The 26,979-nt window shown below is 40.0% G+C and overlaps 3 pseudogenes; 1 reads left to right on the forward strand and 2 right to left on the reverse strand.

The window, feature by feature from the left end:
- Positions 1–6,923: 6,923 nt before the first annotated feature.
- Positions 6,924–9,817, reverse strand: LOC143656258 (ATP-binding cassette sub-family F member 3 pseudogene; annotated as a pseudogene).
- Positions 9,818–11,742: 1,925 nt separating this feature from the next.
- Positions 11,743–13,588, reverse strand: LOC143656259 (E3 ubiquitin-protein ligase makorin-1 pseudogene; annotated as a pseudogene).
- Positions 13,589–17,117: 3,529 nt separating this feature from the next.
- LOC143655483 (large ribosomal subunit protein uL1 pseudogene) lies at positions 17,118–20,098 on the forward strand (annotated as a pseudogene).
- The last annotated feature ends 6,881 nt before the right edge of the window (positions 20,099–26,979 follow it).

Raw genomic sequence — 26,979 nt, forward strand, 5'->3', positions numbered from 1 at the left:
CCTTATAATGGCATTGCTGAATCATAAGGCAATTCTACACTTAGCTTCCTGAGGAATGCCTTCTAGAGCTTCTGCATCATTCTGCATTTCCAACAACAGTGGATACGTATACCTCTTTCTCCACAACCTCTGCAGCACTTGTAGTTTTCCGTCTTATTTTAAATTTTTTAATTTTCATAATGGCCATTCTAGTAGATATGGTAATGATATCTCATTGTGGTTTTGATTTGCATTTTCCTAACAGCAAGTGAAGTTGAGCTTCTTTTCATATGCTTTTGAGATAAATTTTTTTCCTCTTTGGAAAAGTGTCTGTCCATGTCTTTTGCCCAAGTTTCAGTTGAGTTGTTTGTCTTTTCATTGTTGAGTTATAGGATCTCTTTATATATTCTGGATATTACACTCTTATCTGATATGTGGTTTCTAGATATAGTCCTTCATTGAGTACGCTGTCTTTTTATTAATCTGACAAAGTCCTTTGATGTGTAAAAGTTTCCAATTTTGAGGCGATCCCATTTATCTATTTTTTATTTCATTGCTCCCACTTTGGGTGTAAGGTCTAGGAAACCACCTCCTACCACAAGATCTTTAAGATATTTCCTTATATTTTCTTCTAAAAGTTATGGTCTTAGCTCTAAAGTTTAGGTCTTTGACCCATTCTGAATTAATTTTTAAAAAATTTGTTGTAAAATACATATTCAAAGCAAACAAAGGAAAAGCCAATAATTTCCAAAACACAAGTCAATAAGTAGTTGCAGAACAGATCCCAGAGTTTATCATGGTCTACCATTCCATCACCTCAGATTTTTCATTCTAGCTGCTGGAAAACACTGGAGGCTAGAAGGAATATTCATATTCAGTAACCATACTCATTTTTTTTAAATCCCCTTTTCTCTGTTATACCTCCTTCTTCTCCTTTTATTCTTCTCTAAATCTACAGGGATCTTTGAGCAATGTCCATTCTGACTCCTTCATTTTGAGAAGAGGTACCCACATATAGGAGAGGGGGATGTAATTAATTGATAATCTTGGAGAGGCTGGGCCCTCTGAGTTTCAGGACCTACCTGATCTAGGAACTCTCCAGGAATTATAGGTTTCAGAAAGGCAAACCTAGTGCATGAAACCTTTATAGAGTCTCAGTTCGAGCCCTAGATGTGATTTTTTTGAGTTAGTTTTTATATAAGGTTGAGATAGGGGTCCTCTTTCATTCTTTTGGATATGGATATCCTGTTCTCCAAACACCATTTATTTAAGAGGCTACTCAGTCTCAGTTGAGTGCACTTGGCCACCTTATAAAAAATCAATCGTCCTTAGATGAGAGGGCCTGTTTCTGAACACTCAGTTAGATTCTATTGGTCAGTAGATCTATCTTTATGCCAGTACCATTCTGCTTTTTAAAAAATATTTTTATTGAAAAACTTTCATACAGATAGAGCATACAGGGTGTACAATCAGTGGCTCACAATATTATCACATAGTTGTGTATTTATCACCATGATCTTTCTAGAACATTTGTATCACTCCAGAAAAAGAAAAAAAATTCATGCATCGCATACACTTAACCCTCCCTCTCATTGACCACTAGTATTTCCAACTACCCAATTTGTTTTACCCCTTATCCCCTATTACTTTTTTTATCCAATTTTTTTTACTCATCTGTCCATACCATAGATAAAAGGAGCATCAGACACAAGGTTTTCACAATCACAGTCACATTGTAAAAGCTATATTGTAATACAGTAATCTTCAAGACTCAAGGCTACTGGAACACAGCTCAACAGTTTCAGGTTCTTCCCTCCATCCACTCCAATACACCATAAACTAAAAAGGGATATCTATAGAATGTGTAAGAATAACCTCCAGGATAGCTCTCGACTCTGAAATCTCTCAGCCACTGAATCTTTATTTTGTCCCATTTCTCTCTTCCCCCTTTTGGTCAAGAGGCTTTCTCAATCCCATGATACCAGGTACCGGCTCATCCCGGGACTTCTGTCCCACACTGCCAGGAAGATTTACATTCCTGGGAGTCATGTCCCACGTAGAGGGTGCGAGGGCAGTGAGTTCACCTGCTGAGTTGGCTGAGAGAGAAGCCACATCTGATCAATAAAAGAGGTTCTCTGGGGGTGCCTCTTAGGCCTAATTTTAAGAAGCTTAGCCTGTCTTTTGCAAGAATGTTTCATAGAGGTAAAGCACAAGATCGAGAGCTCAGCTGATTGATTTGGTTGTCCCCACTGCTTGCAAGAATATCAGGAATTCTTCAAATGGGGAAGTTGAATTCTTTCTTCCCAGTGTCTGAAGGGGACTTTGCAAAAACATCTTTATTCACTGCCCAAATTAGTCTGGGATATATTGGGGCATCACACTAACCTGGATAAACCAATAAAATCTCACTCCATATTCAAGATTCCATGCACTTATGGTGTTCAACTAAACTGGCCATACAAGTTAGGTATGTGCTACCCAAAAAATAAAATTTTGCACCAAATAAACATTTTTCCCTTTGGTTTCACACAGAAGTTGAAGTTTTAAAATATGGACGATATGATCCTTTACCCTGTATTCTATTCTACCTTAGTCCTATCCAGATCAGCTTCATTCATATTTCTAGTCAAAGTCTGAGCCCTTTTCAACTTTTTAAACTGTTTCTATATGGGGTAGTGCTGACTTCCATAGCTTCAGAACTGTAACTCTGAGTCTCAGTTGTCAATACCATGTTGTTTTGACCACTGTAGCTTTTTCAGTACCATGTTGTTTTGACCACTGTAACTTTAAAATCAGGTAGTGTGGGACTTCCCATTTCATTTTTCTTTCTCGATAGTTTTAGCTATTTGGGACACTCTGACCTTCCAAATAAATTTGATAATTGGTTTTTCTATTTCTGCAAAATAAGTCGTGTAGATTTTAATTGGTCTTTCATTGACTCTACAAATCAATTTGGGTAGAATTGACATAGTAACTATACTTAATCTTTCAATCCATGAATACAGTATGTCATTCCATTTATTTAGGTCTTCTAGGATTTCTTTTAGCAATGTTTTATCATTTTCTGTCTATAGGTCTTTTATGTCCTTGGTTAAATTTATTCTTAAATATTTGATTCTTTTGCTTGGTATTATGAATGGAATTTTTCTTGATTTCCTTCTCAGATTGTTTGGCACTAGTGCATAAAAACACTACTGATTTTTACTTGTTGATCTTGTATTCTGCCACTGTGCTGTACTCATTTATTAGCTTTAGTAGCTTTGTTGCCAATTTTTAGGGATTTTCTGCATATAGAATCATATCATCTGAAAACAGTGAAAGTTTTACTTTTTCCCTTCCAATTTGGATGCCTTGTATTTCTTATTGCCTAATTGGACTTGCTAGGACTTCCAGCACAGTGCCGAATAGCAGTGGTACCAGTGGGCACACTTGGCTTGTCCCTGATCTTAGAGGGAAAGCTTTCTGTTTTTCCCCATTCAGGATGATGTTAGCTGTGGGTTTTTCATATTTTCCTCTCTCATGTTGAGGACATTTTCTTCTATTCCTCTCCTTTGGATCAGACGAGATCAGATGCTGTTCTAGTTTGCTAGCTGCTGGAATGCAATATACCAGAAACAGAATGGCTTTTAACAAAGGGAATTTAATGAGTTGCTAGTTTACAGTTCTAAGGTCAAGAAAACGTCCCAATTAAAAATGTCCAATCAAAGGCATACAGGGAAAGATACCTTGGTTCAAGAAGGCCGATGAAGTTCAGGGTTTCTCTCTCAAGTGAGATGGCACATGGCTAACACAGTTAGGGCTTCTCTCTTGGCTGGAAGGGCACATGGTGAATACAGCGTCATCTGCTAGCTTTCTCTCCTGGCTTCTGGTTTCATGAAGATCCCCGGGAGGAGTTTTCCTTCTTCATCTCCAAAGGTCACTGGCTGGTGGACTCTCTGTTTCATGGTGCTGCAGCATTCTCTGCTCTCTCTGAATCTCTCATTCTCCAAAATATTTCCTCTTTTATAGGACTCCAGTAAACCAATCATGACCCACTCAAATGGGTAGAGACATGTCATCCCCTAATCCAGTTTAACAACCACTCTTGACTAAAATCACATCATCCAGGGAGATGATCTCATTACAGTTTCAAACATACAGTATTGAATAGAGATTATTCTACCTTTATGAAATGGGATTTATATTAAAACATGGCTTTTCTTAGGGGGCATACTTCCTTTCAAACCAGCACAGATGCTCTAGTCTTTGTTATTTCTTTCCTTCTGTTTGCTTTAGGGTTAATTTGCTGCTCTTTCTCTAGTTCTTCCAGGTCAACAGTTAAGTCCTCGATTTTTGCTCTTTCTTTCTTAATATAGGCATTTAGGACAATAAATTTCCCTTTTAGCACTGCCTTTGCCGAACCCCACAAGTTCTGATATGTTGTGTTTTCATTTTCATTTGCCTTAAGATATCTTCAGAGGTCGCTTATAATCTACCTTGACCCAGTGGTTGTTTAAGAGTGTATTGTTGAGCCTCCATGTATTTATGAATTTTCTAGCACTCTACTTTATTGATATCCAATTTCATCCTGTTATGATGAGAGAAAGTGATTTGTATAATTTCAGTCTTTTGAAATTTATTGAAAACTGCTTTGTGATCCATCATGTGGTCTCTGCTGGAGAATGAGCCATAAGCACTGGAGAAAATTCATATCCTGTTGTTGGGTACCATGTTCTGCAAATGTCCATTAAGTCTAGTTCTTTTATCATATTATTCAAGGTCTGTTTCCTTATTGACCCTCTGTCTTGATGTTCTATCCATTGCTGAGAGTGGTGGATTGAAGTCTCCAACTAGTATTGTAGAAGTGTCTACTTCTCTCTTCGGTGTTTGCCTCATGTATTTTGGGGCACTCTGGCTCAGTGTATTAATATTTATGATAGTTATTTTTCCTTGATGAATTGTCCCTTTTATCAAGGATGAAGGACTTAGTGACCTTCTTTGTCTCTTAATCGTTTTACATTTGAAATCTAACTTGTTTGATATTCATGTAGCTGCCCCTATTTCCTGGTTGTTGTTTGTGTAAAATATCCTTTTCCTACCTTTTACTGTCGACCTATTTTTGTCCTTTGGTGTGAAATGAGTCTCTTGTAGAAAGCAGAGAGATGGAGCCTGATCATTTTTTTTTTCTTTCACCCATCTGTCAGTCTATCTCCTTTGATTGGGGAGTTTAGTCCATTAAAGTTTTTTATCGTGAAAAATAACATGGGGTGGGCCACGGTGGCTCGGCAGGCAAGAATACTTGCCTGCCATGCCAGAGGACCCGGGTTCGATTCCCAGTGCCTGTTCATGTTTTTAAAAAAAAAAGTACAAAAAAGCATTAAATTTCAAAATACACTACAACAATTAGTTATAGAACAGATTTCAGTGTTTGGTATGATTTACAGTTCTACCATTTTAGGTTTTTCATTCTAGCTGCTCTAAGAAACTGGAGACTAAAAGAAATATCCATATAATGATTCAGCACTCATAATCATTTGTTAAATCCTATCATCTCTGTTATAACCCACCTTCTCCTATGATCTTTCTCCCAGTTTTTAAGGGTATTTGGGCTATGCCCATTCTAACTTTTCCTAATTTTTTTTTTTTTTTTTTTTTTTTTTTAAAGGAAAGACAGAGAGAAGGAAGGAAGGATAGAAGGAAGGAAGGAAGGAAGAAAGGGAAACATTTTTAAACATTTTCTTGTTTTATTGTATTCTGTTTCTCCGTTTTTGTTACATGGGCTGGGGCCGGGAATCGAACCGAGGTCCTCCGGCATAGCAGGCAAGCACTTTGCCCGCTGAGCCACCGCGGCCTGCCCTAATTTTTTTTTTTGGGGGGGTACACGGTCTGGGAATCGAACCCAGGTCTCCTGCATGAAAGGCGAGCATTCTACCACTGAACCACCCGTGCACCCGCCCATTCTAACTTCTTCCTGTTGGAAAGGGCTCAATAATATGGGTTGGGGGATGGAACTAACTGATGTTCTGGAGAGGCCGGCCCCTCTGGGTTTCAGGATTTATTTGGTCTAGGAACCCTTCTGGAGGTTGTAGGTTTCTGGAAAGTAATCATAGTACATGGAAACTTAGTAGAATTTCAGATGAAGTCTTAGGTGTTCTTTAGGGTTGGCAGAAATGGTTTGGTTGGGGTTTGGTAAACTATGATAAATAGCAATATCTAACTGAAGCTTGCATAAGAGTAGCCTCCAGAATAGCCTCTTGATTCTATTTGAACTCTCTTAGGCATTGATACCTTATTTGTCATACTTCTTTTCCCCCTTTTGGTCAGGATGGCATTGTTGATCCCATGGTGCCAGGGCCAGGCTCATCCCTTGTAGTCATATCCCATCTATCCAGGGAGACTTTTACCCTTGGATGTCATGTCCCACATAGTGGGGAGGGTAATGACTTTGCCTGCAGAGTTGGGTTTAGAGAGAGAGAGGCCATATATGAGCACAAAAGAGGCCATTTGAAAGTAACTCTTAGGCATAACCATAGGTAGGCTTAGCTAATCCATTAGTATTTCATGTTATTACTGCAAAGGCAATACTTTCTTCCACCATTTTGTCCTTTGGAATTTATATGTCATACTTCCCCCCCCCCCCCTCTTTATCCATGCTTACTGCTTTTTTCCCCCCTTTGGCTTAAAATTTTTTTAATTTAACTTTTTTATTCATATACATTATTCACATACCATGTAATCATCCATCCTTTGGCTTTTTTTTTCCCCCATGGACAGTTTTTTTTTTTTTTGCATGGGCAGGCACAGGAATCAAATCCAGGTCTCTGGCATGGCAGCAAGAATTCTGCCACTGAGCCACCGTTGCATCACTCCATCATTTGACTTTTAACAATGGGGATTTATTTAGTTACAAGTAACAATTTTAAGGCCATGGAAATGTCCAAATTAAAGCATCAAATGAGGATACCTTCACTGAAGAAAGGCTGATGGCAACTGGGATTCTTTTGTCACATGGGAAGATATCGGGTGGTCTTTTGTTCCTGGGTTCTGTTGCTTTTAGGTTCCATGTGTCCTTGCTTGCTTCTCCAGGAGTACCTTGTTGAGCTCTCTAGGTCCTGTGGGTCTTCTCTTAGTGTCTCTGGGATGTTTCTCTCTTGTTCTGCCTCCTTCACTTGATTTCATCTCTCTGTTCTCTGTATATCTCTGTGATTTTTGTCTTCTCTTTATATAGGGCTCTAGTAAAAGGATTAACACCCATCTTGAATTGGGTGGGTCACATCTCCATGGAAACAACCTAATAAAAAAGTCACACCCATAACAGGTCTGCACCCACAAGAATGGATTAAAAGAAGATAGTCTTTTCTGGGGTACATAACAGATTCAAACCAGCACCCTTCCTCATGTATAACTTTGATTACTTATTTTCTTGCTTTTTTTTTTTTTTTTTTTTAAATCATGGGAAAATTTAATTTACATCGCAGCTACTCAGGGCCTAGCCAGAGCTGGAACAGTAGGGGCATCTGTAACCTCAGAGGGCCCCCCAACCCCATCACCCTGGGAGACCAGTTCTCACAGATTCTTGGATGGGAATTCCTGGCTTGTGCACAGGATGTTCCCATCAAAAGAAGAGAGATTTGGGAATAGGACTGTCCCCATTTGGGAGAAGGTGTGGCCTGGAGTTAGTTGCCTACACAGTGGCCCAGAGCTGTGAGTCCAATTCATGTCCTGGGTACTGTCCTCAGCTTGGTGTTCCTAGAGGAAGACCTCCCCGTGGAACTGTTCCTGGAGGAGGGCATGGTACTGGTCAAAGCCCCCTTGCCTCGGGTGACGTTGCCTCCCTCACACACCCACAGGTCCTGACACACCAGCTGGATGAAGCGCTTATCATGGGAGATGAGAATCACACCTCCTCTGAAACTGTTGAGTGTGCGGCCCAGAGCCTCAGTGGTTTCCATGTCTAGGTGGTTTGTCAATTCATCCAGAATGTAGAGGTTGGACCGGGGCACAGTCATCTGAGCAAAGGCTGCCTGGCTTTTCTGGTCCCCAGGCAGTTTTCCAGAGCTGCCACAGCAGCCCAGCTGGTGACGATGCTCCTCCTCAGGCCACCCTGGAAACTTCTGTGCCAGCAATTCCACAGCACCGACATCCAGGTCCAGATGTTCCACATGGTGCTGGCTGAAATAGCCAGTCTTCAAATTCCTGTGAGGATGCCTGGTGCCCTGAACAGGTGTTAGGTCCCCCATGTAGACTTCCCCACCCCATTTTCCCCAACCACACAGGCAGGACTTGAGATCAGCAGAAATGGAGAGACGACTGAAGATGACATGTTTAGGATCATAGTAGAAATCCAGCTCATGTAGTTGCAGAGTTGGTGGTGAGAACTTCTCAAATCCATCTGGGAACTTCATTACTACCTCCACCTCCTTGTCCGTGGGTTTCAGCTCTGGCAGCTTCTCTGGCATTTTGAATTTGCTCTGCACTTGAGAAGGCCTGTTGGCATTGTAGTGAAGTTGGCCAATGAAAGCCTGGATGTGCTGCTGCACCTCATAGTCACGGAGCTGATTAAGCAGCTGCTCATGCTTGCTCTTGATGAAGGTCTCAAAGTTAACCCATCACCATCTGGTTGCTGGCTGTGCAGGTGGATGATGTCTGTGGCAATAGCATTTCAGGAAGTTGCAATTATGGGTAAAAACTAGGGTTGTGTCTGCAGGTAATTCTCCAGCCACAGGATGGCCCTTACATCTAGCATGTTTGTGGGTTCATCTAACAACAGAAGATCTGGCCTAGCAATAGGGCCAGTGTCACTGCCAGTCTCATCCTCCAGCCACCTGAAAACTCCTTGGTGGGCGGCTGCTGCATTTTAGGGGTAAAGCCAAACTCAGCAAGAATGGCTGATGCCCTGGAGTTGCCTTATCAGCCATAGTCTCCTCCAGTTTTGTACAGATTTCTGCCAGCTGTGCAGCATCTGAGCCCTCCATCCTTCCAGAGGCGACGTGGGCACTGAGCTCATGCTCCCTGACGTAGGAGATCCTCTCACACAGTGTTACGTTCCAGAACACTCTGGAAGGCAGGGGTGTCATCTCCAGCAACTTCCTGTTCTACGTGCAGCAGGGAAATGTTGGCTGGAAGCTGCAGGCTAGCATCTTCAGCAGTGTGGTTTTCTATTCCACCCCACCAGCCTACAACAGCAGCCCTAGGCCAGGTTCACATCTGCTCCAGTTAGCTGTACTCTATCTCCAAAAGACACATCAAAGTTCTCAGTTCATACATTGTAGGATTCGTTCTTGCCAGATCATTCTAACGCCTCTCTTTTCTGCTGCCTCCTCAATTGGCTGATGCCCCTTCCAAGACTAGATAGAGGATTGCTGGTCTTGAGTGTGTCCTTTTCTGAGCATTTCTCCTGCTTTGCCTTCAGTCAAGCCTCAGCCTTCTCTAGCTTCTTTGCATTCACTGTCGAGGACTGTTCCATCTTTAGCAGTCCTGAAAGTTTAGTGCCACAGTCATAGTTCTGTTGTCTGTGACAACTGAAGGGGGACATCCAATAACACCTGGTTGTTTTCCTGGCTCTATCGCTCAGCTGAGTGCAGCATGTTGCACGTGCGCTAGCACAAGTCCCTGATACACTGTCATCCTTGCTTGCTGCCTCCTGCCACTTTCACCCATCCACAGACTTGAAGTCTGAGCTGCTCCTGTGCAAGATGTCCATCACATAGTCAAGGACCTGTCCATCAATTTCGGGGAACTTGCTCTGCAGGATTTCGGTGCAAGTCACCATGTTCTAGTTGGGCTCCCCCTTGCTGTGTTTTTAACTCTTAAAAGAACATTGTTCCTAAATGCATTTTCAATAATCATATCCTGATCATTATTTTTTGTGTATAATTTATATCCATCTTTCAAATGAAAAAATTAGAGATATTTTAATTCTGTTCAACATTTTTAGTTCTCATGACCATCTATTTTTTGTTTAATAAAGCAACTTAGTCACATCTCTTATGCCTTAACATTATCAGTTAAGTGGAAGAATTTGTGGGCAGTGGGAAATAGGAGGATCTTGCACAGCTCCGTGTCATCCTGGATCCTTCTTTATGGGTAATGCCTCCACTTGAAGGCCCTCAAAGACATGGGGGAAAGTTATTTCCACACCATTTAAAAAAATGTTTTATTTGGGAAAAGTGCTTCTTACAAAAGGGCAGCTGCAAAATACAGAGGCCTCTGCAACAATTACTTATCTTTTCTTAAAGTGAAAGAATGGGTGGGAGCCAAGGAATCAAAGCAGTTGATGGAGAAATCAAGAACCATCTCTAAGCTATTTTCAGGAAACAGAGCAACAAAATGCAAAGCTAAGATTTCTGATTAAAGACTTACGTTTAGCTTGTCTCGTGGATGACTACTCCCTTGCCTTTTAGTGGAAAACTGTGACTGATTAGTGCTAACCAATGAGCCCACTACAATAAACACCTTAGAAACAATTCTGAATCACAGCTGTCTGCCATCAAAGCTCAGGGGTGGAAAGGGGAAAATATCCACTAAAACAAATACAAAAACCCAACAGAACCCCTCAAATGAGGACAGGTTTTTTAAAAAAATGCCTGGATGGGAAAGCCTAAAATTATAAAACATTAAATACAGCTGTGTGCCCAAGACCGCATCTGTGTTAAAACCCAGAAAGTTTTAACCTCTATGGCTAACCCCATTTCTACATTAATATAGACAGAACAAGCTAGCACTGCTGTGTTAACAGCTAGCAATATCGGTATATTGCTTTGCGCTTTAAGATCTGCCACACGAAGCTGAAACCACTAAACCAAGTTTCCCACTAAAGGCTAAGAATCCTGCATCTGTGCAGGGATGAAAAGTTTATCACATGCTTTTGCTCCCACATGCCAAGTCTATCAGCCCTTGGGAGTCAACTTTCAACTTTGCATTTCTTTTATGCCCTAAATCTTTTAATCTATTCTTTCATCATTTTCCTATCATGCTTAACACAAGTAAAAAATCTCAACACAGTCATGTCTAGTTCTGGTTATCCAATAATATTACTCATGTGCAATTAAACAAGAGACAAAAACCACAGAACAAGTGCACGTGGTGGGGATTGCAGGGTAGGGAGCAGATTTCACCGGGAACCTTCGTATCTACCTCTGAAGTCTGTAGCCGAGGTCTGCTTGACAGTTCAGATCCCTTCACTCATCACCCCTATTCTCAGACCCCAAAGCATGGCCAGTGCTTTCATTTTTTGAACCTCAAGTGCTCAAAATGAGTGTAGGAAGTTCATTCGTACTACCCTAGAACTGTGTGAATTGGTTGAAAACAATGACACAACAAATTACACTGACGGTTAAATTCACATTTACAAAAAAACTAACTTTAAGATTTATTTATTGTAGCATTTTAATTGTATAATGTAACATCTATACAAAGCTAAGAAAGAAAAAAAGCAATAATTTTCAAAGCACTCTTCAATAAGTGGTGTCAGAACAGATCCCAGAGTTTGTCATGGGCTACCATACCATCATCTCAGAAATTTCCTTCTGGCTACCTCAGAATATAAGAAGCTAGAAGGAACAAATATTTTTTTTATCATCACAATTGACTTTAAAATCTTACTGCCTCTTTTTTAATTTTCCAGGGGTCGGGGGTGGGGCATGGGTGGGCATGGTCTGGGACTTGAACCCAGGTTTCCCACATGGGAGGTGAGCATTCTACCACTGAACCACCCGTGTATCCCTTATTTTTTGTAACTTTTTAAAACAGAGAAAACAACGCACTTCTTAAGGAAAGGTGAGGGATTGAGAAGTCAGACCCTGGGTAAAAATAATGACAACAGCATCTGGGAGTGATAGACCTGCCTAGAGAGAAACACGGCACTGGTAAGAGCTCTTGTCTGAGGCTCAGCAGACCAGTTCACACTCTACTGAAAAGTTTCTGTAGCTCCAAGTCATGAAAATGTTCCATCTCATCCTCAAACAAATTCCAGTCATCTTCAGAGTCTGTCAGGTCATTGTCCCCTGCTGCAGCCAAAAGCGTGAGCAACATCTCAGCTGGAAGGTGACAACCTCTTCACCGTTGTTAAAGGGATTGCTGGTCTTTCCTCCATGATCTCCCAAAGGTAGCTCCTTCGTCGAGCCTGGTACCTGCTTCATGTCCCCACTTTTTGTCTTTTTCTGTTTCTGTCTCTGTGGCTCCTCTACAGACACCAGGGCACGCATGCTTGTAAAAATAGTTCCCTCCAAAGGGGCACCTCCTATGTCCTTCATCAAAATACCTGCATGCCTTGTGGCTCATTGCCTCCTTGTATTTCTGAATGAGTTTCTACTTCTCTTCTCTCTCCTCCACCCAGTACTCACTTGGAATGACAACATTAGATGTGACCTGGCATTCCGGGCAGGAATTTTATGATCTTGCTCTCAAATTGTTTAGCACTTCTCCACTTGTGAATACACTTGAGACAATAGGTGTGGTTGTAGTTGGAGAATTCCAAAGCGGTGCTTACCAGGGTTGGCTTTCTCATAGACAGCCTCCATGCAGATCCTACAAACCACGTCCTTACTGTACTGGACTACAAATGAGAAGGACTCCATGTCCTTCTCAGGAACCTCAATGCAAGATTTTATATGTTTTGATCTCTGGGCAGCATCCATTGGATGTAGGACCTGCAGCCCACATGTATCACATGAATCTCCATGGAAATACACACAGTTGTCCCCACGTCAGCACTCTCCCACTGCAGCATAGGGGCAAAGCTGCTTCTTTGTTTCCACAGCAGTTTGCTTTGTTATTCTTTCTTGGTCACTGAGGCCAGCAGGGGTGCTTCAGTGCAGGAAGGGGCAGTACAGCCACATAGGGTTGTCCAGAAAAACACTCAGTGGCATTCACCCAGTCTTCTGTGCCTCCTCCTATAGTTGCAAAGTTTGAATTTCTTGACTCAGCTTCACCCGCACTCATTTCAACAGATGAGACTTGAGAAGCAGCAAGGACGATTTTGCATTTAGATCTGCAGTAGTTGTGTCCTGTTTCAGTGGCTTGCCATGTTCATTTTTGCAGTGGTCTCTGCAAATACAGTGCCTTCACTGGAAATACTTGCACACTACACCATATAGACTGCCAGAGAGGTCACGTGAGCAATGACAGTTATCTCCTTTCTTACAAACCTTGTGTATAAATACTTGCAGGTGATGTGTTTACTCCAGCTGCTGCTACTGCCATCACTGACAACTCTACCTTCTCCCATGATGTGGCTGTTGCTCTGGAAGCTGCAGCCTCTGCCAATACTGTTTATCCTACATAGCAATGGCACTGGAACTTCCAGGATCACATACTTCCAGTCCAGCTTCGGGGAGAGGGCGGTCAGGGGAGTGGGGAACTGAGGCGTCTGCTTACTCTCCATTCTGCTCTGCACTGCAGGGTGGATAGTGTTCTATCCTTACTGTTAATCTTCATTTCTACATTTTCCTCCAAGCCTCTCTCTGCTGTCTTTTCCTATCTGCCTGTAGCACTCCCTTTAGTATTTCTTGTAGGAAAAGTTTCTTGTTCATGAATTGTCTCAGTGTCAGTTTGTCTGAAAATGTTTTAAACTCTCCCTCATTTTTTTTTTTTTTAACATGGGCAGGCATGGGGAATCGAACCTGGGTCCTCTGGCATGGCAGGCAAGCATTCTTGCCTGCTGAGCCACCATGGCCCTCTCCCTCATTTTTGAAGGACAGTTCTGTCAGGTAAAGGATTCTTGTTTGGCAGATTTTCTCTTCCAGTATCTTAAATATATAATATTGCTAGCCTTTTTGCCTCTATGGTTTTGCTGAGAAATCTGCACACAGTTTTATTGAGCTTCCCTTATATGTGATTTGTTTCTTTTCTCTTGCTGCTTTCAGAATTCTTTTTTTGTCTTTGGGTTTGACAACTGATCAGTAAGTGTCTTGGAGTATGTCTATTTGGATCTGTTTTGTTTGGGGTATGCTGTACTCCTTGGACCTGTAATTTTATGTCTTTCATAAGAATTGAGAAATTTTCAGTGATTATTTCCTCAATTATTCTGTTTGCTCCCTTTCCCTTCTCTTCTCCTTCTGCGACACACATAGCATATATATTCATGCACTTAATGTTGTCTTTAAGTTCCCGAGACCCTTCTCAGATTTTTCCATTCTTTTCCCTATCTGTTCTTTTGTGTGTAGGATTTCAGATATCCTGTCCTCTAGTTCACTAATCCTTTCTTCTGCCGCTTCAAGTCTGCTGTTGTATGTCTCCATTTTGTTTTTCATCTCTTCTGTTGTGCCTTTCATTCCCATAAGTGCTGCCATTTGTTTTTCAAGCTTTCAAGTTCTTCTTTATGGTTACCCAGGGTCTTATTTATATCCTTCACCTCTTTTGCCATATTTTCTTTCAACTTGTTGAATTGATTTAGAAGATTTGTTTCAACCTTTTCAATTAGTTATTTCAATTCCTGTATTTCATTTCGAGTGTTCATTTGTTCCTTTGACTGGGCCATATCTTCTATTTCCTAGTATGACTTGTGATTTTTTGCTGGTGTCTAGACATTTGACTTCTTGATTAGTTTATTCTGGAGGTTGCTTTGCCTCTTTTACCGGGGTTTTCTTGTTGGTCGGCTTTGTTCTCTATCTGTTCTTTGACATTTGGTTCAACTTACTTTAGACATCTAGCATAGCCTCTGTTTAACTGAACTGAAATTTTCCGTTCTTATTTTCTGATTCTCACCCTGCTTATATGGAAGTTTTTGTGTAAGCAGTTGTTTCACCCCCAGGAAAAAAGCTCTCTCTTCTCCCTTAGGGAATGTTGAACCACTGTTTTTTTTTTTTTTTTTTTTTGCCTCTATATGTTTTTAATGCTCCTTTTGTTACCTCTAGCAACTTTTACCTGCAGGTCTGGCTCTGGGAGGAGGGTTTCCCCAGATAGCTTCTACCCCAGTCAGATTTTCTCAGATAAGACAGGCCTAGGACTCATGAAGAGGTTGTAATCAGTATCTAGGCTCCCTTAGGATGAGACCCAGCAGGCTGCCAGTCTTTCCCGTCATGCATCTTAATTCTGGGATTTTCCTGTGCTGCCCAGCAGATGGCGCTTGTCAGCTGCTGTTCCCCACGGGCATAAAGTGGTGCTGTGCCTTTAATTATCAGCAGACCCTGTCCCTGCCGGGGGTGTGGCTGAGACAGAGGCTGAGGCTGAAGAGAGCTTAAACTGTTTCTGATTTCCAGCTCCTGGGGTCTGGATTCTCTAAATAATAGTCACCACATGTGCTGGGCCTTGACCTCTTCTCTTTTTCATTTATTTATTTATTTATTTTTCTGGGGGGGGGTGTTGTGTGTGGGGAGGAGCCACTCTTTAGCCCCCTGTTTGCTGCAGGTTGGAAATGTTGCAGCCCTCTCCCCACCCCCCCATCAGTAACTTGAGATGCTGGGCTCAGCTTTTTTTTTTTTTTATTAATTAAAAAAAAATTAACTAACACAACATTTAGAAATCATTCCATTCTACATATGCAATCAGTAATTCTTCATATCATCACATAGATGTATGATCATCATTTCTTAGTACATTTGCATCGATTTAGAAAAAGAAATAGCAAGACAACAGAAAAAGAAATAAAATGATAATATAGAGAAAAAAATAAAAAATACAAAAAATATATATAACAAACAAACAAAAACTATAGCTCAGATGCAGCTTCATTCAGTGTTTTAACGTAATTACATTACAATTAGGTAGTATTGTGCTGTCCATTTTTGAGTTTTTGTATGTAGTCCTGTTGCACATTCTATATCCCTTCAGCTCCAATTACCCATTTTCTTACCCTGTTTCTAACTCCTGATGGTCTCTGTTACCAATGACATATTCCAAGTTTATTCTCTAATGTCAGTTCACATCAGTGGGACCATACAGTATTTGTCCTTTAGTTTTTGGCTAGTATCACTCAGCATAATGTTCTCTAGGTCCATCCATGTTATTACATGCTTCATAAGTTTATTCTGTCTTAAAGCTGCATAATATTCCATCATGTATATACCACAGTTTGTTTAGCCACTCGTCTGTTGATGGACATTTTGGCTATTTCCATCTCCTTGCAATTGTAAATAATGCTGCTATAAACATTGGTGTGCAAATGTCCGTTTGTGTCTTTGCCCTTAAGTCCTCTGAGTAGATACCTAGCAATGGTATTGCTGGGTCATATGGCAATTCTATATTCATCTTTTTGAGGAACTGCCAAACTGCCTTCCATAGTGGTTACACCATTTGACATTCCCACCAACAGTAAATAAGTGTGCCTCTTTCTCTGCATCCTCTCCAGCACTTGTCATTTTCTGTTTTGTTGATAATGGCCATTCTGGTGGGTGTGAGATGAAATCTCATTGTGGTTTTGATTTGCATTTCCCTGATAGCCAGGGACATTGAGCATCTTTTCATGTGCCTTTTAGACATTTGTATTTCCTCTTCTGGTAGGTGTCTGTTCAAGTCTTTTTCCCATTTTGTAATTGGGTTGGCTGTTTTTTTGTTGTTGAGTTGAACAATCTCTTTATAAATTCTGGATACTAGACCTTTATCTGATATGTCGTTTCCAAATATTGTCTCCCATTGTGTAGGCTGTCTTTCTACTTTCTTGATGAAGTTCTTTGATGCACAAAAGTGTGGGCTCAGCTTTTATAGGTTGAAACTGTTGCATGTTTTAGACAGACACTTGGCTTCACTTTTTACAGGTTGAAACTTCTGATGATATCCCAGTTCCTGGGGTCTAAATTCTCTAAATTCTTTCAATGAGAGCCTCCACTTGCACTAGGCCCTGCCCCCCACTTTTCTTGGGGGAAGATAAAGCCCTTTAGGAACTATCTTCTCTACTGAGTAGTCTTTTTTTTTTTTTTTTAACGTGATTACTTGTGTCTCAGTCATTCCTTAATTCCACCCTTGTCTGGGGAAGAGCTGATAACTGAGAATGTCTGCTCCTTTCTTTAATGGGCTGCTAAACAAAAAAAGGGTATGAGAGAGAAAGAAAGGAACAAAAAAAAAGTCTTCCAGAGCCAGTCCCCAATCCCCCAGGTTTGCCAATCAAGAGCTAGAGTTGGTACCTGTACCAGTTTGAATCTGTTGTGGACCCCAGAAAAGCCACGTCTTTTAATCCTCATTCAATATTGGTGGCTGGGAGCTTTTTGATTGTTCTCATGGATATGCGACTCATCCGATTGTGGGTATTAACTTTGATTAGAGGGCGATGTGACTCCACCCATTCCAGGTGGGACTTGATTAGTTTGCTGGAATCTTTTAAAAGAGGAAACATTCTGGAGAGAGTCCCTTATTTAGAGCCGCAAGAAACTACAACAGGGCTGTGCAGAGCCACAAGGTTGAGGCTGAGGCCAAGAGCTGACTCCCCAGCTGCTTTAGGAGATGAAGAAGAAAAATGCCCCTGGGGGAGCTTCATGAAACAAGAAGCATGAAGAGGAAGCTAGCCGAAGTCACCACATTCACCATGTACCTTTCCAGTTGAGAGAGAAACTCTGAATGTCATCGGCCTCCTTGAACCAAGGTATCTTTCCCTGGATGCCTAGATTGGACATTTCTATAGACTTACTCTAATTGGGATATTTTCATGGCCTTAGAACTATAAACTTGTAACTTATTAAATTCCTCTTGTTAAAAGCTGTTCTGTTTCTGGTATATTGCATTCCAGCAGCTAGCAAACTAGAACAGTACCCATCTCTGTGTGCCCCTTATCTTGGTGCACAGCCCTTTTCCAGTATTCTGAGCTTAGCCAACTCCGGAATCCTCTGTGTTTTCTCTTTTCACACCAGTCCTGCCTTTTCCTTATTGAGTGTGGGACTAACATAGCTATCTAGGTTTCTTTTGGGTTTATGTGGTATATTTATCTGTGCTTGAAATATGTCTTCAGAAGTCTGAATTTGTTAGTCAAATCCACAATTGGAACTTGATTTGAGCTCTCCTTCCTTTGTTCCTATTAAGAGGACTTCTGTTTCCCAGAAGGGGGGAGACCCGAGTCAGTCTGCTGTGCCAGTGGGGGAGGGCCATCAGCCTCCACAATAGGGAAGATTTTACTTATGGTTATATACTGTAACTTGGTAATTTTGGCCCTTTTACTTGTTCCAGGCTGGTGTATCATGTCTGTTTGGTCACAGAAGTCCCCAAACAGTTGTTCCAGACAGTTCCTGGCTATTTACTAGCTGCCCTAGAGGATAAACTAAATCCCACACCTTCCTAGGCCACACCATCTTGTCCTGCCTCTCAGCTGACTTTTGACAAGGCTCCCAGGTCCACTCACCTGGAACAGAACAGTCTTTTCAATAAACGATGTTGGGACAACTGTACATCCATATTAAAAAGAATGATTGGGGACCCCTATCTCACTCCCTATAAAAATCTAACTCAAAATGGATCAAAAACCTAAATATAAGACATACTACCGCAAAACTCCTAGAAGAAAATATAGGGAAACATCTTCAAGAACCAGTGATAGGTGGTAGTTTCTCAGACCTTACAACTAAATCCTAAGCAACAAAAGAAGAAAATAGATAACTGGGACCAACACAAAACTGAATATTTCTGTGATTCAAAGAACTCTGTTAAGATGGGGAAATTGCAGCTGACTCAGTGGGAGAAAATATTTGGAAACCATATATCTGATAAGCATTTATATCCAGAAAATATAAAGAAATTGTACATCTCAACAGTAAAAACACAAACAACCCAATTAAAAAATGGACAAATGACATGAATAGATATTTTTCCAAAGAGGATATACAAATGGCTAATGAAAAGATGCTTAACATCACTAGCTATTAGGGAAATGCAAATCAAAATCACAAGATATCATGACTGGCCACTATTAAAAAAAAAACAGGAAACTACAAATGTTGGAGAATATGTAGGAAAATAGGAACACTTATTCACTGCTGGTGGAAGTCTAAAATGGTGCAGCCTCTGTGGACGACAGTTTGGCTGTTCCTCAAAAAGCTAAATATAGAGTTGCCTTACCATCCGGCAACCCTACTACTAGGTATATATCCAGAAGGACTGAAAACAGTGACTTGAATGGACATTTTCACACCAATGATCATAGTGGCATTGTTCTCAATTGCCAAAAGATGGAAACAATCAAATATCCACCAACCTATTGATGGGTATACAAAATGTGGTATTTGTATACGATATATTATTATGCAGTTGTAAGGGAAAAAAATGAAGTCATGATGCATGTGACTTCATGGACCAAACTTGAGAACATTATGTTGAATGAAATAAGTCAGACACAAAAGGAAAAAATTGTATGATTTCACTACTATGAACTAAATATAACTAGCAAACTCATAGGTTACCGGAATAGAACAAGGGTAGAGAATGAGGAGCTGATGCATAATTTGAGCAGAATATGTAATAAGGTTGATTGTAAATTTTTGGAAAAGGATGGAGGCAATGGGAGCACATTATAGTGAGTGTAACTAACAGCGATGATATGTTTCAGCCTGCAGAACTCCTTTTGGTATTTCTTGTAGGGCAGGTTTCTTGTTAATGAACTCGCTCAGCTTCTGTGTATCAGTGAATATTTTAAACTCTCCCTTGGTTTTTTGGTTTGTTTTTTTGTTTTGGTGGAACTAGGGATTCCACCTAGGAACAAGGCCAAGACAGACATTTTCAGGCGCCATCAGGCTACGTCTGTTCCCCACCCCGAGTTCTGTGTGTGTCTGGGGACCAGCAGCACTCTGACAAGGCCAAGACTGTGGATATCCCCCAAATGGACACTGAAGCTCTGAAGAATCACGACACAAATAAGAAGCTGGTGAAGAAAGTGGCCAAGAGGTTTGATGCCTTTTTGGCCTCTGAGTCCCTGATCGAGCATAGTCCATGGATCATGGGACCAGGCCTGCATAAAGCTGGCATGTTCTCTTCCCTGCTTATCACAGTGAGAACATGGAGGCTAGAGTTGATGAGTCCACAACTCCCCCCCAGATGAAGTGTTGTGTTCAGCTGTGGTTGTGGGTCACATGAAGATGAAAGACGATGAACTTGAGTACAACATCCACCTGGCATCCTGGGTGGCACTGCTCAAGAAGAATTGGCAGAATGTCCAGGTTTTACAGGTAAGAGCACTATGGGCAAGCCCCAGTGGCCCACTGAAGAACCATTCAACAAACCCTAGTTCCACCAAAACAAAAAAACAAAACAACCAAGGGATGGTTTAAAATATTCACTGATAAGCAGAAGCTGAGAGTTCATTAACAAGAAACCTGCCCTACAAGAAATACCAAAGGGAGTTCTGCAGGCTGAAGAGAAAAGACAGGAGTGAGAGGCTTGGAGGAGAGTATAAAAATAAAGATTATCAGCAAGGGCAACCACTAGGGTAAGAAGAGATAAAAACAAGGTATGACATATAAAAGCCAAAGGCTAAAGTGGTTGAAGTAAGTACTACCTTTACAGTAATAACATTGAATCTTAATGAATTAAACTTCCCAATCAACAGATGCAGATTGGCAGGATGGATTAAAAAAAAAGACCCACTGTTCTAGTTTGCTAGCTGCCGGAATGCAATATACCCGAAACAGAATGGCTTTTAAAAGGGGGAATTTAATAAGTTGCTAGTTTACAGTTCTAAGGCCGAGAAAATGTCCCAATTAAAACAAGTCTATAGAAATGTCCAATCAAAGGCATCCAGGGAAAGATACCTTGGTTCAAGAAGGCCAATGAAGTTCAGGGTCTCTCTCTCAAGTGAGACGGCACATGGCTAACACAGTCAGGGCTTCTCTCTCTGCTGGAAGTGTACATGGCGAATACAGCGTCATCTGCTAGCTTTCACTCCTGGCTTCTGGTTTCATGAAGCTCCCCGGGAGGCGTTTTCCTTCATCTCCAAAGGTCACTGGCTGGTGGACTCTCTGCTTCGTGGTGCTGCAGCATTCTCTGCTCTCTCTGAATCTCTCATTCTCCAAAATATTTCCTCTTTTATAGGACTCCAATAAACCAATCAAGACCCACCCAAGTGGGTGGAGACATGTTGTCCCCTAATCCAGTTTAACAACCATTCTTGACTAAATCACATCATCCACGGAGATGATCTCATTATAGTTTCAAACATACAGTATTGAATAGAGACTATTCTACCTTTATGAAATGGGATTTATATTAAAACATGGCTTTTCTTAGGAGGCATGCTTCCTTTCAAACCAGCTCACCCATCTATATGTTGTCTACAAGACTCAGGTTAGATGCAACAATACAAATACAAATAGGTTTAAAGTGAAAGGATGGAAAAAGATAATCCACACAAACAGTAACCAAAAAAGAGCACCCCAGCTCTTTTATAGTTACACCAAACTATACTAATATCAAACAAAATAGACTTTAAATGTAAAAATGTAATGGGACAAAGAAGGATATTATATATTGAGGAAAATCATAAATATTTATACATCTAACCAGGATGCCCCAAAATGCATGAGGTGAACACTGGCAAAACTGAAAGGAGTAATAGACGTCTCTACAAAAATAGTTGGAGACTTCAATACATCACTGACATCAATAGATAGAACATCTAGTTAGAGGATCAATAAGGAAACAGAAAACTAAATAATATGATAAATGAACTAGACCTAACAGCAGGATATGCATTCTTCTCAAGTGATCGTGGATCATTTTTCAGCATAGATGACATACTGGGTCATGAAACAGGTCGTAATAAATTTAAAAATATCAGAATTATACAAATCACTTTCTCTGGTCATAATGGAATGAAGCTGGAAGTCAACAACAGGTTGAGGACTGGAAAATGCACAAATTTATGGAGTTTAAACACTCTTACACAAACAGTGGGTCAAAGAAGAAATTGCCAAAAAAATCAGTATCTTGAGATGAATGAAAACGAAAATTCACAACATATCAAAACTTATGGTACGCAGCGAAGGCAGGGCTGAGAGGGAAGCTTATAGCCCTGAACGCTTTCATTAAGAAGGAAGAAAGAACTGAAATCAAAGACCTAACTACACACTTGGAAGAACTAGAAAAAGAACAGCAAAGTAATCCTAGAGCAAACAGAAGGAAAGAAATAGCAAAGATTAGAGCAGAAATAAATGAAATGGAGAAGAATTTAAAAAAAAACAACAGAGAGAATCAACAAAAGCAAAAGTTATTTCTTTGAAAACATCAATAAAATTGACAAACCCTTAGCTAGACTGAAAAAAAAATAGAAAAGATGCAAGTAAGTAAAGTCTGGAAATGAGAGGGGAGACATTATTACTGACTCCACAGAAATAAAAAAAGATCATAAGAGGATACTATGAACAACTATATGACAACAAATTAGATGAAATGAACAATTTTCTAGAAACACAAGAACACCTGCATTGATTCTAGAAGAAATAGAAAACCTCAACAAATCAATCACAAGTAAAGAGATTGAAACAGTCATTAAAACCTCCAAACAAAGAAAACCCCAGAACAAGATGTTTCACAGGTGAATTCTACCAGTTATTTTAGGAAGAATTAATACCAATCTTGCTCAAACTCTTCCAAGAAATTAAAGAGGAAGGAACACTACCTAACTCATTCTATGAAGCCAACATCACCCTAATACCAAAGCCAGTCAAAGATACTACCAGAAAGGAAAATTGCAGACCAATTTCTCTAATGAATATAGATGCAAAAATCCTCAACAAAATTCCTATGAATTGAATCCATTGACATATTTGTAGAATTATACACCATAATCAATGGGTTTTTTTTTTCCAGGAATGCAAGGGTAGTTCAATAAAAAAAAATCAATTAATATAATATACCACATTAACAAATCAAAGGGGAAAACTACATGATCATGTTGATTGATGCAGAAAAGGTATATGACAAAGTGCAGTGAACTTTCTTGATTAAAACATTAAAAAAAAAGTAATTGAAGGAAACTTCCTCTATATGATAAAAGGCATATACAAAAAACCCCAGCTAACACCATACTTAATGGTGAAAGACTGAAAAATTTCCTGTTGAGATTGGGAAAAAGATAAGGAAGCCCTTTCTCTCCACTAATATTCAACATTATGCTAGAAATTCTAGCTAGAGAAATTAGACAAGAAAAAGAAAAGGCCCAAATTGGAAAGGAAGAAGTAAAACTTTCCTTGTTTGCAGCTGACATGATCCTCTATTTAGAAAGTTCAAAAAAATCTATAACAAAGCTGCTAGAACTAATAAACAAGTTTACTAAAATGGTAGGATATGATATCAATATGCAAAAATCATAAATATTTCTATATTTTGGTAATGCAAAATCTGAGGAGGAAATCCAGAAAAGAAATCCCTTTTACAATAGCAACTAAAAGAATCAAATATCTAGGAATAAACTTAACCAAGGCTATAAAGGACTAATTTTCAGAGATGTCAAGACATTTCTAAAAGAAATCAAAGAAGACCTAAATAAATAGAAGGATGTTCCTTGTTTATGGGTTAGAAGACTAAATACTTTTAAGATGTGAGTTCTACCCAAATTGATTTATAGATTCAATGCAATCCCAATCAAAATTCCACAGCCTATTTTGCAGAAATGGAAAAGTCAATTATCAAATTTATTTGGAAGGGAGACTTCCAGAAAGATGGCGGGATAGGATAGGTCAAGTTCACCCCTGCCCCAAAGAAGAGTTAGAGAGGGACAGAAAAAAGACCAGGAGAGCAATTCCAGGGTGTAGGTGATCTGGGAGGGTCTTCTACACCACACAGGGAGGCCCTGTTTGAAAAAGCAGAAGAATTGAGATGCAGAGAATGGGAGACTGGCCAGCTAGTGCACATAGCCTAGTGCATCCACTTCCAGACAGAGGCCCGGAGCCATAAGGACTGAATGGACAGGGAGACAGGGACAATGAAGCACCAGCAAAGAGTCCCCAACTCGTGCAGACACCTGCCCAGCAACCCGTCACTGCACTGTTGTGCCCCTCACCACGCCCCACATCCTGCTCCATACCTGTCCCGCAGATACAAAGCTTTAGACTACTGAAGGAAATCAACATCCAAAGTACCCTATCAAGATATACACATGCTGCGAAGACAACAGAAGATCTCTAACCCTGTGAAGATGCAGACAGATACACTCTAGTCCAGTAACCAAATTAAAACACTGGAGGGGAGACAGACTTTGGAACAACTAATCAAAGATGTTAACATAACTTTACTAAATAAAATCAGTGAGATGGCTAATGACATAAAGGAGATCAAGAAGACACTAGAAAAGCATAATGAGGAGTTTGAAAGAATAAATAGAAAAATAGCAGATATCACAGAGATTAAAGATGCTGTAGACAAAATAAAAAATATATAAGAGGGGGTGCAAGGGTAGTTCAGTGGTAGAATTCTCACCTTCCTTGTAGGAGACCTGGGTTTGATTCCCGGCCCATGCACGTCCCAAACAAACAAACAAGCAAACAAACAAATGAAAAACCAAAACAAGCAAAGATTCAACAAATGGTGCTGCAATAAGGGGATACTCACATGGAAAAAGAATGAAATGTGATCCCCACCATACAGCACACACACACACACACACACACACACACACACAAATACATATATATAAAAGAGATACACAATGGCAGATTTGAGGAGGCAGAAGAAACAAACATACTAAAGGACAGGACAACTGGTCTTGTACATACAAAAGAGCAAATGACAAAAAAGATGGACTAAATTTCAAATTGGATCTCAGGGAAATGATGGACAAAACAAAGTGCAAAAATATAAGAATCATAGTATCCCAGAAGGAGAAGAGAATAGTAAAGGGCTAGGAAGATTAGTGGAGGATATAATGGGGGAAAATGTCCCAAACTTTTTAAAAGATATAAATATGCAAATCAAAGAAGCCCAGCCTACTCCAAATAGGATGAATCCAAATAGGCCTCCCCCAAGATAGATACTAACCAGTCTATCAAATGTTGAAGAGAAGCAGGAAATCCTGAAAGCAGCAAGAGGAAAACAATCTATTACACACTAGGGAACGCAAATAAGACTGAGTTCAGACTACTCAACTGGCACTATGTATGTGAAACGCAGTGGTATGACATATTTAAGATCCAGAAAGAGAAAGACTTCCAGCCAAGAATTCTGTACCCAGCCAAATCGTCCTTCAAAACTGAGGGAGTGATTAAAATTTTCACAGACAAACAAAAGCTGAGAGAATATGTCAACAAGAGGCCAGCTCTACAAGAAATACTAAAGGGAGTTCTGCCAGCTGGGGAAAAGAAAAAAGAAAAAAAGGAGAGGGAGGTCTGGAGGAATGAAGAGGAGCAGTAAGGGTAACCTAAAGGATAAAAAGAGAAAGAAGGAAAAGAACATTTAGACCTGACAAACAAAATCCAAAGGATAACACGGTGAATTCAAAGAAATGCCTTTACAGTAATAACTTTGAATGTTAATGGACTAAACCTAGCAATTAAATGATACAGATTGGCAGAATGGATTAAGAAATATAATCCAGCTACATGCTGCTTACAAGCGACTCATCTTAGACACAAGGACACAAATAGATTGAAAGTAAATGGATGGAAAAAGATGTTTCATGCAAGCTGTAACCAAAAGAAAGCAGGAGTAGCTATACTAGTATCAGACAAAATAGACTTTAATGTAAAGATGTTATAAGAGACAAGGTCACAATGTGTTAATAAAAGGGACAACTGACCAAGAAGAAACAACAATCATTAATATCTAGACTTCCAATCAAGGCGCTCCAGAGTACATGAGACAGACATTGGCAAAACTGAAGGGAGTGATAGACATTTCAACAATAATAGTAGGAGACTTCAATACACCATTTTCCTCTATAAATAGAAAAACTAAACAGAGGATCAAGAGGAAAATAGAGAACTTAAACAATTTGATACATGAATTAGACCAAACAGACATGTATAGGTCTTTACACCCCCAAACACCAGGATATACAGTCTTCTCTAGTGCTCAAGGAATATTCTCCAGGACAGATCACAGGCTGGGGCACACAACAGGTCTTCATAAATTTAAAAAATCATTGAAACTATTCAAAGCACTTTCTCTGACCACAATGGAGTGAAGCTGGAAATCAATAACCAGCAAAGAACAAGACCTTTCACAAATATATGGTGATTAAATAACATACTTTTAGATAGCCAGTGGGTCAAAGAAGAAATTGCTAGAGAAATCAGTAGCTATCTGGAGACAAATGAAAATGAGAATATAACATATCAGAAGTTCTGGGATGCAGCAAAGGCTGTGCTGGGAGGGAAATTTATTACCCTAAATGCCTATATTTAAAAAGAAGAAAGAGCAAAAATTGAGAACTTAACGGCTCACCTGGAGGAACTTGAGAAAGAACAGCAAACTAACCCCAAAGCAAACAGAAGACGAGAGATAAAGATGAAAGCAGAGACAAATGAGTGGGAGAACAAAAGGACAGTAGAAGGAATCAATAAAACCAAAAGTTGGTTCTTTGAGCAAATCAATAAAATTGATGGGCAACTAGGAAGGCTGACAAAGAAAAAAGAGGGAGGATGCAAATAAAATCAGAAATGAGAGAAGGACATTACCATAGACCCTGAAGAAAAAAAAATATCATAATAAGATACTATGAACAATTATATGCCAACAAACTAGACAACTTAGATGAAATAGACAAATTCCTGGAAACACAAACAAGGGACACTGATTCGAGAAGAAACAGAAGATCTTAACAAACCAATCACATGCCAAGATTCAAACAGTCATCAAAAATCTTCCTACAAAGAAAAGCCCAGGGCCAGATGGCTTCACAGGGGAATTTTATCAAACATTCCAAAAAGAACTAACACCAATCCTGCTCAAACTTTTCCAAAAAACTGAGGAAAAATGAATACTACCTGACTCATTTTTTGAAGCTAACATCACTTTAATACCAAAACAGGTTAAAGATGCTATAAGAAAGGAAAACTGCAGGCCAATCTCCCTAATCAACATAGATACAAAAATTCTCAACAAAATATTAGCAAATCAAATCCAACAGCATATTAAAAGAATTACATGCCGTGACCAAGTGGGGTTTATACCAGG

Source organism: Tamandua tetradactyla, chromosome 14 (genome assembly GCF_023851605.1).
Source record: "Tamandua tetradactyla isolate mTamTet1 chromosome 14, mTamTet1.pri, whole genome shotgun sequence".
NCBI classification, from domain to species: domain Eukaryota; kingdom Metazoa; phylum Chordata; class Mammalia; order Pilosa; family Myrmecophagidae; genus Tamandua; species Tamandua tetradactyla.